Source organism: Panthera tigris, chromosome C1, assembly GCF_018350195.1.
Source record: "Panthera tigris isolate Pti1 chromosome C1, P.tigris_Pti1_mat1.1, whole genome shotgun sequence".
NCBI lineage: Eukaryota > Metazoa > Chordata > Mammalia > Carnivora > Felidae > Panthera > Panthera tigris.
Window position 1 is genome coordinate 79,680,526 of NC_056667.1, and position 14,449 is coordinate 79,694,974.

The window sequence follows — 14,449 nt, forward strand, 5'->3', positions numbered from 1 at the left end:
CCGCAGGCCCCCGGCCCGCCCCCGCCGCTCCTCCCCACTCCCGCCCCCGGCCCGATCACTGGCAGTCGTGCTGGGCGGACCCCGGGACCGGTCCCCACCCCTGCTCCGCCCCCTCCGGGTAGGAAACTCCGAGGAGTGATTCACGCGTGATTCAACCGCGCCACCGAGCGCGGTGCTGCCCTTCGGTCCGGCGGCTCCAGGTGCTGCGGGGAACCGGGTCCCCCGGCCCCCAGCGCTCCCCGCCCGGTCCCCGGGGTCGCCGAGGCCGGCGACCCCGACGTCCGGCCTGAGTGGGCAGGTCTTGGGGCTGAAAGCGGGGGCGCTTTGGAAGCAGTTCTCGAGGTGGAGGGAAAGGATTCTTCTCTACCGTTTGGAGACCCAGTGCTGTCCCGGCCGGTGGGAGCGGCAGCACTGACGGGGTCTAACGGCAGGTAGGGGCTCCGGGCTCGGTATTTCCCCCGCGCTTCGCCCATGTGGGGCCGAGCCTCGGAATCTGCAGCCAGGTGGCCGCGTGACTCTGAGCAGAGCTCCCTCCCAGCCTTCGTCTTCTCCCCCGAAAGCAATCATACCTGGCCTTCCCACCTCACAGGGCCCTTAGCGTGGGTCGCGAATGCAGGTGTCTGCCCACTGGTCCGAAGGTCAGTTAGCGAGGCTCAGGCCAGCCCCGCTGGGGGTAGTAACTTGGGAAGAGCTGCTTCAGGCCGGCAGTTTGCCCCTGGGAGAATTCCAGCATGACATCTGCAGCCCTGTGGTTCCCGAAAGGACTGCTCTCACACCGAAGAAGAAGACGTTCGTGGGACTGAGTCCCACCCAAGTGTAGAGAAACCAAAAATGAAATAAAAAAATCAGACTTTTTTTTTTTTGGCCACTAGTCCTCAGCATTGGTTTTTGGAACGTATTTCTGGCTTCCTCTTCTGGGCTTTCCTGTAAAATTGTCAGGCGATAGGATGTTACCGTGTATTCTACTAAAGCGGCATTGTAGAAAGCCTTGTTAAAGTATTTGCCATCATTCCTTTATTATTACTCCTTAGTTGCCTCCAAGACAGACTGGAGAGGTGTTCGGGAGAAAGTAGATAGAGTCTCCCACTTTTTTCTAGGGAAGTCAGCCTTGCATTTGCATTTAGTGTATACTAAATACTGTATATTTCCATATAGCCCGGGAAACCGTAGCATACACTCATTTTAAAAGAAATAAAACCTCACAAAAGTTTTGTTTTCTCCCTTTGCCTGAACTGAAATAGCACATCCAGTTCTTGTTCTTTTTTCCTAGAAGCTGAACGCTGCACTTGGTGGTTTCTTTTTGTGGTCTCTTCCAGCTCTATACCCCACAAAGTTTGTATTTGCAAAACGAGACCATGTGGGCCTCCTTTTTGTAGTCTCCCGCCTGAGTCATTTTCCCTAACAGATCTTTAGCCCAGCCTGGGATGTGATTCTTTGTACCGGAGTTGAAGGTACCTAGGAGAAAACGTTACACTTGCTTTCCGAGACTCAGGGAATCGTTGCTGTGTCTACAGAGTGATTGGCTCCACTCGGAGTCCCTGACTCTCCTGAAACATAAAGGGACTTAAGTGTGTCAAGGTCAGCAATTTGGCAAGAAAAGTATGTTTCACGTTAGACGGTGACACAATGAAATGCCTTAAAGGTTGATACATTAGATACTTATTTTGCAAATTCACCCAAATTATCAGACAGGGAAGAGAGGAATTTGTTGAGTTTCTGCGTAGGTTTTTGAGTAAATATAGAATTATATCCTTCAAGGTTTGAAAAATGCTAAAATTTTTTTACTACTTCCAAGAAAAAGAGGAAGCAGACTGGCTATAGTAAATAATATCTCTGTGATATTGCACTCAATCAGACTGTGGCCAGACGATTTCTAGATCTCTGATGCTTGGCACTGTTAAAAGAACATTCCTAAAATTTCACTGTTGATATTTATTGCACAGAAACCAAGTGATTGTTAAAAATTATTCCCTACCCATACACATTTTTTTTTTAACCCCCTTCGGTAAACCTGAGCTTAGCAGTTACCAAAGTTCCCTCCGGTTTGGTATATCTTGGAGACTCTGAGAAGTTGGAAAAATTCTTAAACTATAATGATAATCAGGCTGGCTGGACCACTCCCTTTATGGTTAAGTCGTAGAGTATCAGAAGGCTGGCGGGGACCTCACAAACATTCTTTTAGGGATGAGGGTCCTACAGACAGCCTCACCATGCAGCTCTGGTCTTCTGACCTCAGGAACTTTTCTTTCCACAACCAACTTTCCTCTGTTCCAGTGCATGGAAATAAGACTGGCTTATAAACCGTGACTTACTTGATTAATTTATTCATCCATAGGCACTCAACAATGCTCTCCAAGTAGGTATAGAAAATGCTTGCAGTTTGGGGAACTCACTGTTCTCCGGAGGAAATATCCTGATGGTTATTCCTTGAAGCGTGCATACATGGAGACTTGTGGAGCAGCTGCATAGCTTTTGCATAACCAGTGATGCACTGTGGTTGATGAGGAGTGTGAGGATGAGGGCCATGTTGCAGCCCTTCCTCTGTGCCCCCCCGAGAACTTCACTGACTTGATTTCATGGAGTACTTCACTTGATTTCAACTCTGTGTTTGTTGTCTTTCTTCCTCACTAGAGCTCCTTGGGGGTAGTCAGGACTGGATTTTTCTTCTTCACATCTCTCAACCCTTTGTGCAATTACCAGCACAGGGTAGGCTTTTATACATTTGAATCAATGAAAACGTTTTTTTTGGAACCATGCATGTGGCCAAATATTTTCGCTGGCATTCAAGAGATGAGATTTGCCATTGAAGTTTTTCTGTCTAATGGCTGGGCGGTGAGTGTTCCATAAAGCTCAGATTGGTAAGAAAATACGAATCCATCATGGGTTGCAAGGTGTCCCTTGACAGTAAGCTCTGGCTGTCTCACTAGTGACTAATGATTCTTGCTATAGCAAGAAAATCTAATCTGGAGGAGAGGTAGCCGAACAGCAGAAAACAAATGTGGAAGTTTGGAAATGGTTAGCAGTTTTCTAACAGCCTGGATTCTGGGGTGATTCAGAAGATTTTCAGTCATATGATGAGGCTGTTCTTGCATGGAAAGGCTTCACGACTTTTCGGAAGAAACTGCACAAAATGTATATCTCTCCAGGAAGGGGACAGGCTAAGCTTTATGATCGCAGGTGAGATTGAGAGTAATTTATGTAAAACTATTATATTCATATAGAATGGTAAAAAGAGCAATGGATCCTTTTTACCCCAAATTCAGGAAAAGGGCTAAGTCTGAGAAAAGGCCAGAGGGACTTAGGAGTGGGAGGGAACACAGAGTTCTGGAAAAAGAAAATATGACTTAGCAGAACTTAAAACAACATCTGGGAGGGTATAGTTAGTCATGGAAAAATTGGCAGCCATGATTGTGCATTTTATGAAAATAATTATGTACTAGTTCAAAAGTTAGCGTTTACACTGAAATTAAATAGTCGAAAGCCTGTACGATGAACTCTATTATCCTCGCCATGCAAAAATACTTCTATTAGCTGTCTAAAATCATTTACAGGAAGCTTTACCAAGTACGTTATCGCACAGCACCAATATTTTCAAAGCATAATTTTAGAGAAATAACTTCCAGTTCAAACCTTACACAGGATTAGTATTTTCAGCACAAAAATATCTTTATAAACCCAAGGCTTATCAAACAGCCTGTCAACCTCCATTTCATGAGCAGTAAATGTTATTTTTATTCTGTACGTACAATGTTGATAAACTAGATACATCCTAAACACAAGTCGTGGATATTGTTTTAGCAACAAAAAGTCATTTAAAATGAAAACCTTTAACGTATATTCTCATTAATATAGCACATATACTTTTAAAGTTTGTACATGGTATCATTTTATGTAAGCATCCCTTAATTCCCAATTTCTATAGCTCCTTATGCTTGACATATGCAGTAACTCGATGAACAGAAATCCATTCATTCAATAAATACTTGACTATCTTCCTGATGCTGGGTTCTCCCTAGACCTTGGATATACAGAATAAAACAAGGAGTCTCTTTCCAATTAAATATATGAGCACTCCTACTTACTGTCCTGGTTTTAATTGTTTGAATGACTTCCTGTCAGCATTTTGGATTGGATATAAAACAATCTTAATGTTATTTACTAATAAATGTTCTTCCATGCCAAAAAAATTTATAAGGTTAGGCATGTCATGGTCAATCCATCGAACAGGTGTCTTCAACTCAGAAAATTATCTGTAGCCTTAAAATCCATGTACTTTATCAGTTTGAAAGTATGGATGAACTTTCAAAATTTTGCACGTGGAAAAAAAGTCAATATCCCAATATACAGAGCCATGTCTATAAACAGGCAAAAGATAGCTAAGTATGGGATTCCTCAGATGAAGAGTTAAAAAAAAAATTGGTGAAATAACTAGTTTAAAAGTACTCGCATCTGGAGGCCTTGTTCTTTTTTAGATAATTTATTTGTTGACATTTTATAAAATAGCATAGTTTACAGATGCTGTAACATATTAGCTTGCAATCCATCCAGTCACTTGCCGCCTTTAATGGATGATACTCCATCCTGTTACAGCAATGCCTCTTTCACACAGAGCTTGCAAGCTGGAAAGTAATTGCTGAATAAGCAAAGTTTTCTGCACATTGGAAGCATGGTTATAGCATTCGGCTAGTTGTACTTGCCAACCTAAACCACTACCCTCTGCTACTGTATTGCAGCAACTCGAAGTTCTAAATCAGCTACACACCAACCACAAAATGACTCCTCTCCCCTGTCATAAGGACCATAACAGGACATAGACTATAGAGGGAGCTTGTGGTACCATGACAGGACTGGGTTTTCAGGATTTGGTAAACTTTATAGACAGCTGTTAAATTGACCAAATCAAAAGGATGGGCCTTAAACCTGGCCCTTATTTTTAAAAATAGGTTTTGTCTTACATCTCCTATCCTTTATGGATTTGTCAACCCAGATCTTCCCGTATACAGGCTAATAAATATGTACTGAAGGATTACTGTGTGTAAGGCAACGTACTAGGAACGTTATGAGTCCTTTTTTTTTTTTTTTTTTCTGTTTATTTATTTTAGAGAGTGAAAGGGCGGGAGCAGGGGAGGAGCAGAGAGAGAGAGAGAGATCCAGAATCCAAAGCAAGCTCTAGGGTCTGAGCTGTCAGCACAGAGCCAGACAGGGGGCTTGAACCCATGAATGTGAGAACATGACCTGAGCTGAAGTCAGACGCTTAACCGACTGGGCCACCCAGGCACCCCATGAGTACTTTTTCTAGAATATCTTGCAAGCTAGTCAGAGAGCTGAAGCAAATGTGTAAGCTTCCACAGGAGAAGGCGGGGGGTAAGTGAAATGCGACACGTCGCCATGTCTCTCACTAGTAGATTGAGAGCTCTGTGCCAGCAGAGTCTGCTTTATCTTTACTGGCATCCCTAGTGCCTGGTGTAGTGCCTGGCACGTAGTGTGTCCTCCACACCCATAAAGCTTTGTTTAAAGATATAGGAGATATTTGGGACTTCGAGGAGACAGTTCACTGTTGTTGTTGTCTTTTTTTAAGTTTCTTTATTTATTTTGAGACAGAGAGAAAGGGTGAGGGAGGGACATGGAGAGGGAGAGAGAGAATCCCAAGCAGTCTCTGTGCTGTTTGCGTATAGAGGGGTTGAACTTGCAAACCATGAGATCGTGAAATGAGCCAAGATCAAAAGTCAAACGTTTAACCTGCTGAGCCCGCAGGTGTCCTGAGAGAATTCACTTTTCACTGGGATGATGAGAGAAGGTTCCCTGGAGGAAAGCATTATCTGAGCTGGATCCCAGGGGAATGGGTAAGGGGGGGATGGGTAAGGGGGAAAAGGGTGAGCCAAGGGCTGAGGCCTTTGTGAGCAGAGTGGGGGCCACACACACCGGGTCTGGAGATCCTGCAGGTGACAAGTGTTGCCAAAAGCTAGAACATTGGGTCATGGGCAGCTCTGGGGGCTCCACTAAGAAGTCTGGACTTGGTTCAGCAGACGTTACCTTAAGAGGCTTACTCTTCTGGTCGTGGAATGTCAGAAGAATTGAGTCAAGGGGCATAGCAGGAATCTAACCCCCTAACCCAAATGGTGGCTGAGAAATGGAAAGGAAGGACAGCTGTAGGAAACTGTATGAAGGAAGAAGCTGCAGGACTCAGTGACTGATTGTGGGTGCGGGCAGGAAGGAGAGAGAAGAGTAAGGTCTTGGGGCAGAGAAAAATGGCGGCACAGGTCAAGATGGAGCCTGGAATGGAAGGTTGGCAGCTCAGAAGCTGTGAATTTACACATGTTGAAGGGGAGGGGCAGTGGACATCTAGGAAGAGTGCCCAGCACAAAGAGTTGGGAGCGGGGCACTAAGGCTTGCGAAGAGATTGAGGGTAGAGCTAGAAATTGGGAGACATTTGCCTAGAGGTTTGGTCAAAGATGTAAAAGTGGACAAGGTCTCCAAAGGAGGGTCTTTAGTGACAGTAAATCCCTTAGCAAGCACTAACCACCTGCTCAGCCTGGCTCAAATCAAAGGGGCATTTACAAGTTTATGAGTCTGGGAAGCTCATAGCCCAGTGGAAGGGTTACAGAACCAGGGCCTCTGAGACTGGGTTTCTCTCTTGCTCTTGCCTGCTCTTTCTCCCATTGAAGCTGGTCTCCATTTGTGTCTGCACATGGACTCTACGTGGTAGGGCCTGGTTACTGCCAACAGTGTAGAGCAACATTCTCTCAGCTCTATCACACCAGGGTCCAGCCATCATTCTGGGGAAGGACTTTGTCCCTATTTGGGGCATTTGTTCACTCCTTGGCCAGTCACCATTGCCAGAGGAATATTAGGCCTGGCCATGTGTCCACTCCTGGGGTCAGGGAGTGGGTCTCCTCTACTAGAAAGAACAGGTCAATAAAGTTAGCCGTCAGACAGAAACAATCGCTACCAGTGGGTCTAGAACTGAGGCTGGGACATGACTGGAGGAGGAAGATGACCTAGGGAAGAAAGTAGAAGAGAGTCCGGAGAGATGGGGGAGGACAGATGGGACCCCAACACTGAAGGAGAAGAGTTTTAATAAGAAAGAAGGGGCCAGGGCACCTGGGTGGCTCAGTTGGTTAAGCATCTGACTCTTGATTTTGGCTCAAGTCATGATCTCACAGTTTGTGAGTTTGAGCCCCCCTCCAGCACTGTGATGACAATGCAGAGCCTTCTTGGGATTCTCTCTCTCTCTCCGTCTCTCTCTGCCCCTCTCTCAAATAAATGCGCTCTCTCTCTCTCTTTCTCTCTCTCTCTCAAAATAAATAAACTTATAAAAAATTTTTTTAATTAAAAAAAAAAAAGGAAGGGACCATGGCAGCTAACAGTGAGCAGAAAACCAGTTATGTATGTAATTTTAATGGGTACTAAAAAACACCCCAACTCCTAAAATTAACTTGGCTACCCATCTTGTCAAGTTTCTTATTTCTTTGGGTTAAAACTAGAAAGATCTACACGGCTGAATAGGGGAGAGACACATTAGGTTTTCTTAGTCATTCAGATCAATTCAATAAACTTTTATTAACCCCTTTCCCCTATGTGGTAGGCGTGATGTCAGGTGCTGGGGACACAAAAAGAAAGATGTATTCTTGCTCTGAAGATTCTGAGACGAAGGACAACCTGAAATTTACAATAAAGCACAGGAAGTGCTATGTTCCTTAATCCCATGAATGTTTATGGAGCAGCTACTATGGACTTGACTAGTGCTGGGTACTTGGGGGAGGTCCCGTCTTCTGCCTGGTCAGTGGCCAGAATCCCGATCTCACCCTCCTACCACAGTTAATGCCCTGTACTGAAGTTAGTTGTGAGGTCATTCTCTTCTGCTCTGGTCTAAGCATCATGCAGGCAGGAACGTGTCTGCCTTGTTCCTGCACTGAAGGCCAGTAGCTTAGATGCTAGTATCACATATTTGCCAAATGAGAGAATAATAAACTATACATAGCCCTGACATGATGTCATTTTCGAGAATCCAGGAAACATGCAAAATAACTTTGTTCTCTCTACATTTTCTTTCTTATTAGCTGATATCATGCCGCCAGTGGAAAAGCGAATGGTCATTTGGAAGCATTCAGCAGCCCTCAGTAGCTGTCCATTTCTATTATTTGTGGCGAGTAAAAATCACCAGAAAATACTATTCTAGCATTCTCTAGGTATTAGCTTATTTAATCCTCACAACAACCCTGTGAGATGTAGGTAGAATTTTATACACGTGAGTTAACCCAAAGCCCAGAGAGGTTAAGTAACTCACTCAGGGTTACCCAGCTGGCAGGTGGCGAGAGCTGGGATTTGACCGTAGGCAGTTAGCTCCGGGGTGCACCTCCGCACCCACTATACCAGGCCACCTCTCCACAGGGGCAGCGTTAAGGTGCGCACCTTCCCTGCTGCACATCCCTTTTCCTTTTTCCCAGTGTTTCCTGCCCTTGTGCAGCTGGCCCTCTCTGAGGTTCCTGGCTTTGAAATACGGGGAATTTCCAATAGAAAACCATGGCAAAACCAGGCCTTAGTTGAGAATAAAGGGCTCCTTCTTTTGCTTTGTTTCCACCTCATTTAGTCCTTAATATTTTTTGACATCCAGATTTTTTTTTTTCTCTCCGGAGTGGGGAAAAAAAAGGAGACCCTAGCCTGAAGATGTCTTTTCCCCCCGCTGACAACATGAAACAAAAGCTCTTCCCTGTTTCTGTTTTTCATTAAGAAATAGGGGTCATGATGATAATTAACAAACCAGAGTTTAGGTTAGGAAGGCCCTTCTGACGTACTTCTTGCTCATGCCATAACTGAGCTGATGAGCTAGTTGAATCTAGAAATCACCTCCACCTATCGATCCACCTTCCACATGCCTTTTCTAACATGTGAATTCTCGCCCTATTTGATACACATGTTCAGGCTTGAGATGGAACTTGTCGTAGAATCACTTATATTTCTACTGGTCTATGTGTACGCTGATTTCTCCTTATTGGAGAGCCCAGAGGGGATGCTCAGGCAGGTAAGCTCCCTCCTTTGGGATGCAGAAGCCATTTCCACCTCCGTGGCCCCTCACTTGCCCATACCTTCTGCCTCCTGCTAACCCCTGAGCTTGCCTCTGGAAACAAGCGAAGTGGCCCCAGTGCCGGGGTGACAGAGGCCTTTCTTAGCTGAACAGCTACGATCTTTTTGCCTTTCCTATGTGGTCATTTCCACGTCACCTTTAAAGCATCTTAGAAAAATGTTGATGGTATCTGAGATGGTATCTTCTCCCCCCTCCCACTGGAAACATTTTTATCATTTGGCAGTCAGGTTCCAATAATCATTAAGGGCGTCCACGAGGCAACACCCCCTGGGGGCAGCAGGAGCTGAGTGAGACAGTGTGTGCGATGTTAAGGGGCTACGGGGAAAGATAGGGAGAAATCTGTGTTTGTAATAGGGAGGAGTTTGGGTCTGACTCTCTGACATGAACCACAGGTTCCCACCAGCTGCCTCCGAATCTCCAAGAGGTACTTCGGGGTATGTGAACACTTAGTCCCCATACCCGAGGAAGTCACTTTGCCTCTTTTTATGTGGGGCAGAAAGGTTGTGTTGTAACAGGGGATATTACTCTGATGCTATCAGGCAGTACTCACAGACTCTGATTCCCGGTAGCTGTTTAACCCAGTGGGGCAAGGATGGTTACTGCACTCACGCCGTGATGGGTACCAAGAACATCAGGTGTGTGAGAGATGCCATTCCGTGGGTCTTTCACAGAGAGTTCCACCCACCCTGAGGTACCCAAGAGAGCTGCTCCCTACAGCGCAGCCTCAGCTCTCACTGCCACGCTATTTCCTGATAGTATCTGGTGCCTCTCCAGATAGCCTCCACTTCTCTCTGCCTCTGCTTTGATCTCTAACCTCGGTAAGCTGGATCTGACATCGGCTCCATAAAAATCTGGTCCTGGACCTCTGACCAGGAACTTTGTGTCGCTAAAGAAGTGTGCATGCAGGCTCCTTGCTTCCTTCTGTGCCTGTGACCTGTTGGGCAGGGCACTAATTCTTTAAGTCAGCATTTCAAAGAGAAAATTAAGAACAAGTTAAGCCTTTAGTTCAAAAAGTTCAGTTAATCCTAGAGCGAAGCACACTGGGTTTTGAGGCCATGTGAAATAGCCAAGCCTTAAAGTCAACAGTGGTCATGGAAAAGTCACACACAGTCCTTCCACTAAGAGGGAGAAATTTATATGGTGAGCGTGTGTGTATGCGCGTGCATGTGTGTGCACAAGCTGTTTGATTTCTCAGGGTTTTCCTTTTCCTATCTGTAAAATGGGCACAATGAATCAGTGGTCCAGATGTCCTATCCTCTGTTTTGCTATCTTAGAGACGGATGTGTGGACCAGAGCTTTTCTTCCTGGCTGCTACATGCTTGTTGTATCAAATAGTTACTATTTCCAATTTTTAAAAAAAGTTTTAAATTGACATTTGTCTTCTTCTAAGGATTATATAGTTTATAGTTTCTGTGAACATACCTCCTAAACTGACTTGGTTCAAAGCATCCAGTGGTTCCAGACAAACTGGTTGTGCGAGCTGGAGACCAAACTGGAATTCACTTAGATATTAGGGGCCATTTACTTGTGAGTCTGCTTATTTTATCTCAGCATTGGCACATGCAGTATTATAGTTATCACGGTCTCAGCAATACCCATGATTTACTGAGGTCCAGACATGCAGTGGTGCACAATGGGTGCACAGCTCTCGGCGCAGATAAACCTAACCAGGTACACCGGTAGGACACATCACTCAGAGGGGGGAGGCTTGCTGGCAGCTGATTGCATGACAAGGTCTGCACCTGTTCCTTAGTGCCCATCTCTTTCCAAGGTCAGCGGGAGGTGCTGTTCCGGGAGGAAGAGAACTTGAGAGGGAACGGCTCAGAAGGTGAAGCACAGAGCATTTTCTGCGACTCTCCTACGTGCCTGTAAGACTCTTCTGCGAAAACTCACTGGGTTCTCCCTTCACCTAAAAGCTCCTGAAACCTCCATTCTTCAAAGTCTTCTTCATCAAGAAGGGATGTTCACAGAAACTATAATCCTTAGAAGAAGGTAAGTGCCAATTTAAAACGTTTTTTCACAATTGGAAAAGGTAAAAGCATGTAGTAGCCATCGAAAAATGCTCTGGTCCACACGTCCGTCTCTAAGATAGCAAAACAGAGAATAGGACATCTGGACCACTGATTCATTGTGCCCATTTTACAGATAGGAAAAGGAAAACCCTGAGAAATCAAACGGCTTGTGTGCGTGCACGGGCATGCACACACACACACACACACACACATACACACACACACCATATAAATTTCTCTCTCTTAGTGGAAGGAGTATGTGCGACTTTTCCATGACCGCTTTTGATTTTAAGACTTGGCTATTTCACCTGGCCTCAAAACCCTGGACAAGCTGGTGGTCTCTCCCCAATACCCACCTCTGAACACTCCCCTCTTTGCGAAGCACCATCTAAATGAGGAGGTTTTCATTTGCCCGAACACTTCATAAATAAGTAATTGTTTGGCTCGTATTGATGAACTTTTGCATCTAGATCATCAAGATTTAGTCACAATAACCATGTACTGGGATGATCTAATTTACGTCTGATGAAAATCCTGGAGAGCAGGTGCTGTAATTTCCCCTGTGAGAAAACTGAAGCGTAGCAAGGCTAAAGTAACCTGGTCAAGATCACACACTGGGACGAGGCCGAGCTCACTCTCAAACCAGGTTGTGCAGCTCCAGAGCATGTACAGTTGAGCACGACCCAGCCTGCTAGCACCTCATCCTGGGCCCTCACTCTGCGCCCGCTCAGGGCCAGGTGCTGCGGGGAACCGGGGAGAGCAAGATGTTCCCCTGTCCTCACGGGGGCCCAGGGAGGTGAAGGCATCAGTGTGTGCTATAACATGGGAGATGCCGTGCTAGGTCCGTGACCCAGGAAGGACAAAAAGTGCTGCAGCAGCCTAAGAAAGGAGTCCTGAGTTCTCCCCGGGGAACTATTTTATCTTTTCAGTCTCACCTGGCTAACTTGAATTTTTTGTGTATTAAAAGGATGACTCAGACTTTGTAAACTGGGAGAAAGTACCTATACAACAAAACAAAACAAAATAGAAAAAAAAAAAAAAGACTTTATGGCTTTAAATAAAACCCCTTGTTTGCCTCCCCTGGTGAGTGGCAGGTAGTCTGGGACGCCCTTCTGTTTATTCTGTTTGCCTTTTTCTTGTATTGTCTGTTCTGCCCGACCGTGAAATTCAGCTTCCTTCAGCAGCTAACTTCATTGCCTTGCAAGGCATTAACCTTGATAGAAAATTTTCTAATTAACGCCGAGGAGGAAGGGCAGGCTCTGAAGCCTTTCCTGCCCTCCCATACCTGTTCAACGACTCCGGCAGCTTTCTTCGGCAAGCCAGAGAAGCAAACAAACGGAAAATCCAGCCCGTCGTCAAGTTTATCCCAAAACGGTTGTTGGATTAATGTATGAGGTGGACTTGACTGCTCCAGCCAGTGATGGTAGTGACACTGTTTTGAGCTTATAGACAAAGCCTAAACCTTCAGCGATGTCTCCAGGTGTTGAAAGTAACAAAACCCCTTAGGGAAGTGTCATGATTAAAATACCACTTAGGAATGGGCCTGAGCGGACTTTTTTTTCCTTGACAAATTCACTGAGAATGAGGCAGCAGGAAGCCATGGGTGGGGAGGGGGTGAGCAGATCTACCCTGGGTCAGAACAGAGGAGAGGTGCTTCCTGGGCAATCGGGCTGAGCTCCAGGCTGCAAGTCTGGGTGAGGGTGAAGGGTAAGGAAGTCCCCCACCCTAAGCAGGCTTCCAGCAGCCCTTATTCTTTCTGGAAAACATAAACAGATTGAGGGCTCTGTACAAATTGCTACATGATACCCAACATCCTGTGTCTGAGTAAATGGACATGGCTAGCTCAGGCCTTGATTGTGCTTCAAAATTTAACCTCTCAGGGTGCCTGGGTAGCTCAGTCAGTTAAGCGTCCAGCACCCAACTTCGGCTCAGGTCATGATCTTACAGCTCCCGCGTTTGAGCCCGGAGTCCGTTTCTGTGCTGCACATTCAGAGTCTGGAGCCTGCTTTGGCTTCTGTGTCTCACTCTCTCTCTCTCTGCCCCTCTCCTGCTTGTGCTCTGTCTCTCAAAAATAAGTTAACATTAAAAAAAATTAAAATAAAATTTAACTTCTCAAGGCAAACAGATATGTAGGGAAGCAGAGATTCTATACCAAGGATGTTCGGGTTTGGGCATGACTTATTCTCTCTTAGGAAACAGAAACATATCTTCACTTTGAAGGTAACAACAGTACTGTCCCAGGACAGCATAATACCAGGAGAAACAAATATCTTAAATAACAAATAGACTCTTCATTTCCCCTTATCGGTCCAGAGGAACACATTAAAAAAAAAAAAAAAAAAGATTTGCAATGTAAGAAGTCTTGTCCAGACGTATTTCCCCCCTAAATATTAATAAATCAAAAAGTAAATTATGGTACTAGACTATTTAAATTAGGTATATTTTTGCAAGGCATTAATATAAAAGGAAGAAATTAGAGTCAGATATACTGGGCTCTACTCCCTTCCTTCTTCCAGAAGGAAAGAAGGACTGTGAGGCCTCCCCAGCCCCACGGGACCGTTCGAACTTCTTCAGGCCTCAGCAGAGCAGTGCAGGGTCCCGTCTTGTCTGTCTGGTGGCTCCAGGGAATTTCCTCAGCTGCTTTCCTGCCTGAACTTCTTTCCTTTTTTTACTCATTTAAAAAAAATTAAGGCTTTATTTTTTTTTAAGAGCAGTTTTAGGTTGACAGCAAAATTGAGCAGAAAGTACAGAGATTTCCCATATGCCCCGAGGCCCCCACACATGCACAGCCTCCCCCATTGCGAACATCCCCACCAGAGTGGTACGTTTCTTACAACAGGTGAACCCACACTGACACATCGTTATCACCCAAAGTCCGCAGTGCACATTACGGTCCACTCATGCTGGTGTGCATTCTATAGGTTTGGATAACTGTGTAATGGCCTGAATCCATTATTATGGTGTCATACAGAGTATTTCACTGCCTTCAAAACCCTCTGTGTTCTACTCACAAAAATAGGGAATGTTTCATGCATTCGTGTGTCATTCTTGCAGGGGGGCCAAGCTAATCTTCTCTGTATGGTTATAGCTTTAGGACATGGGCGGCCGAAGAGGGCACTGAGCTTCTTATGAGGCAAAACCAAAAAGACTCTCCCTTGTTGAAAATCAGCCCTCAGTGCCTGGAGGGCTGCAGAGTTGGCTCAGGTCAGCTTTGTGTTGCCCTGACCGGTATTGCCACCCCTTTGCCCTGGTGGGGAAACCAATCTCCATCCTCTACGTGAATCTGTGGAGGACTCAGGTCCCTGGAAGCAATTTCTGGGTTTGGAATTGCATGGATTCACCAGTCTTCCTA

General features: G+C 45.5%; 1 long non-coding RNA gene and 1 other non-coding gene across 3 annotated transcripts; one reads left to right on the forward strand and one right to left on the reverse strand.

Moving 5' to 3' along the window:
* The first annotated feature begins 153 nt into the window (after positions 1-153).
* On the forward strand, positions 154-12,635 carry LOC107178955. 2 transcript variants are annotated; one of them, XR_006221707.1, is made up of 3 exons: positions 154-431; positions 10,857-11,077; positions 12,269-12,635. It is a non-coding gene; the product is annotated as an uncharacterized LOC107178955 (long non-coding RNA). The 2 variants fall into 2 exon arrangements; XR_006221708.1 differs by having other exon boundaries at positions 10,862-11,077.
* A 1,473-nt stretch (positions 12,636-14,108) lies between these two features.
* Positions 14,109-14,215, reverse strand: LOC122241688. The gene has a single exon (XR_006221924.1). It is a non-coding gene; the product is annotated as a U6 spliceosomal RNA (small nuclear RNA).
* Positions 14,216-14,449: the final 234 nt, after the last annotated feature.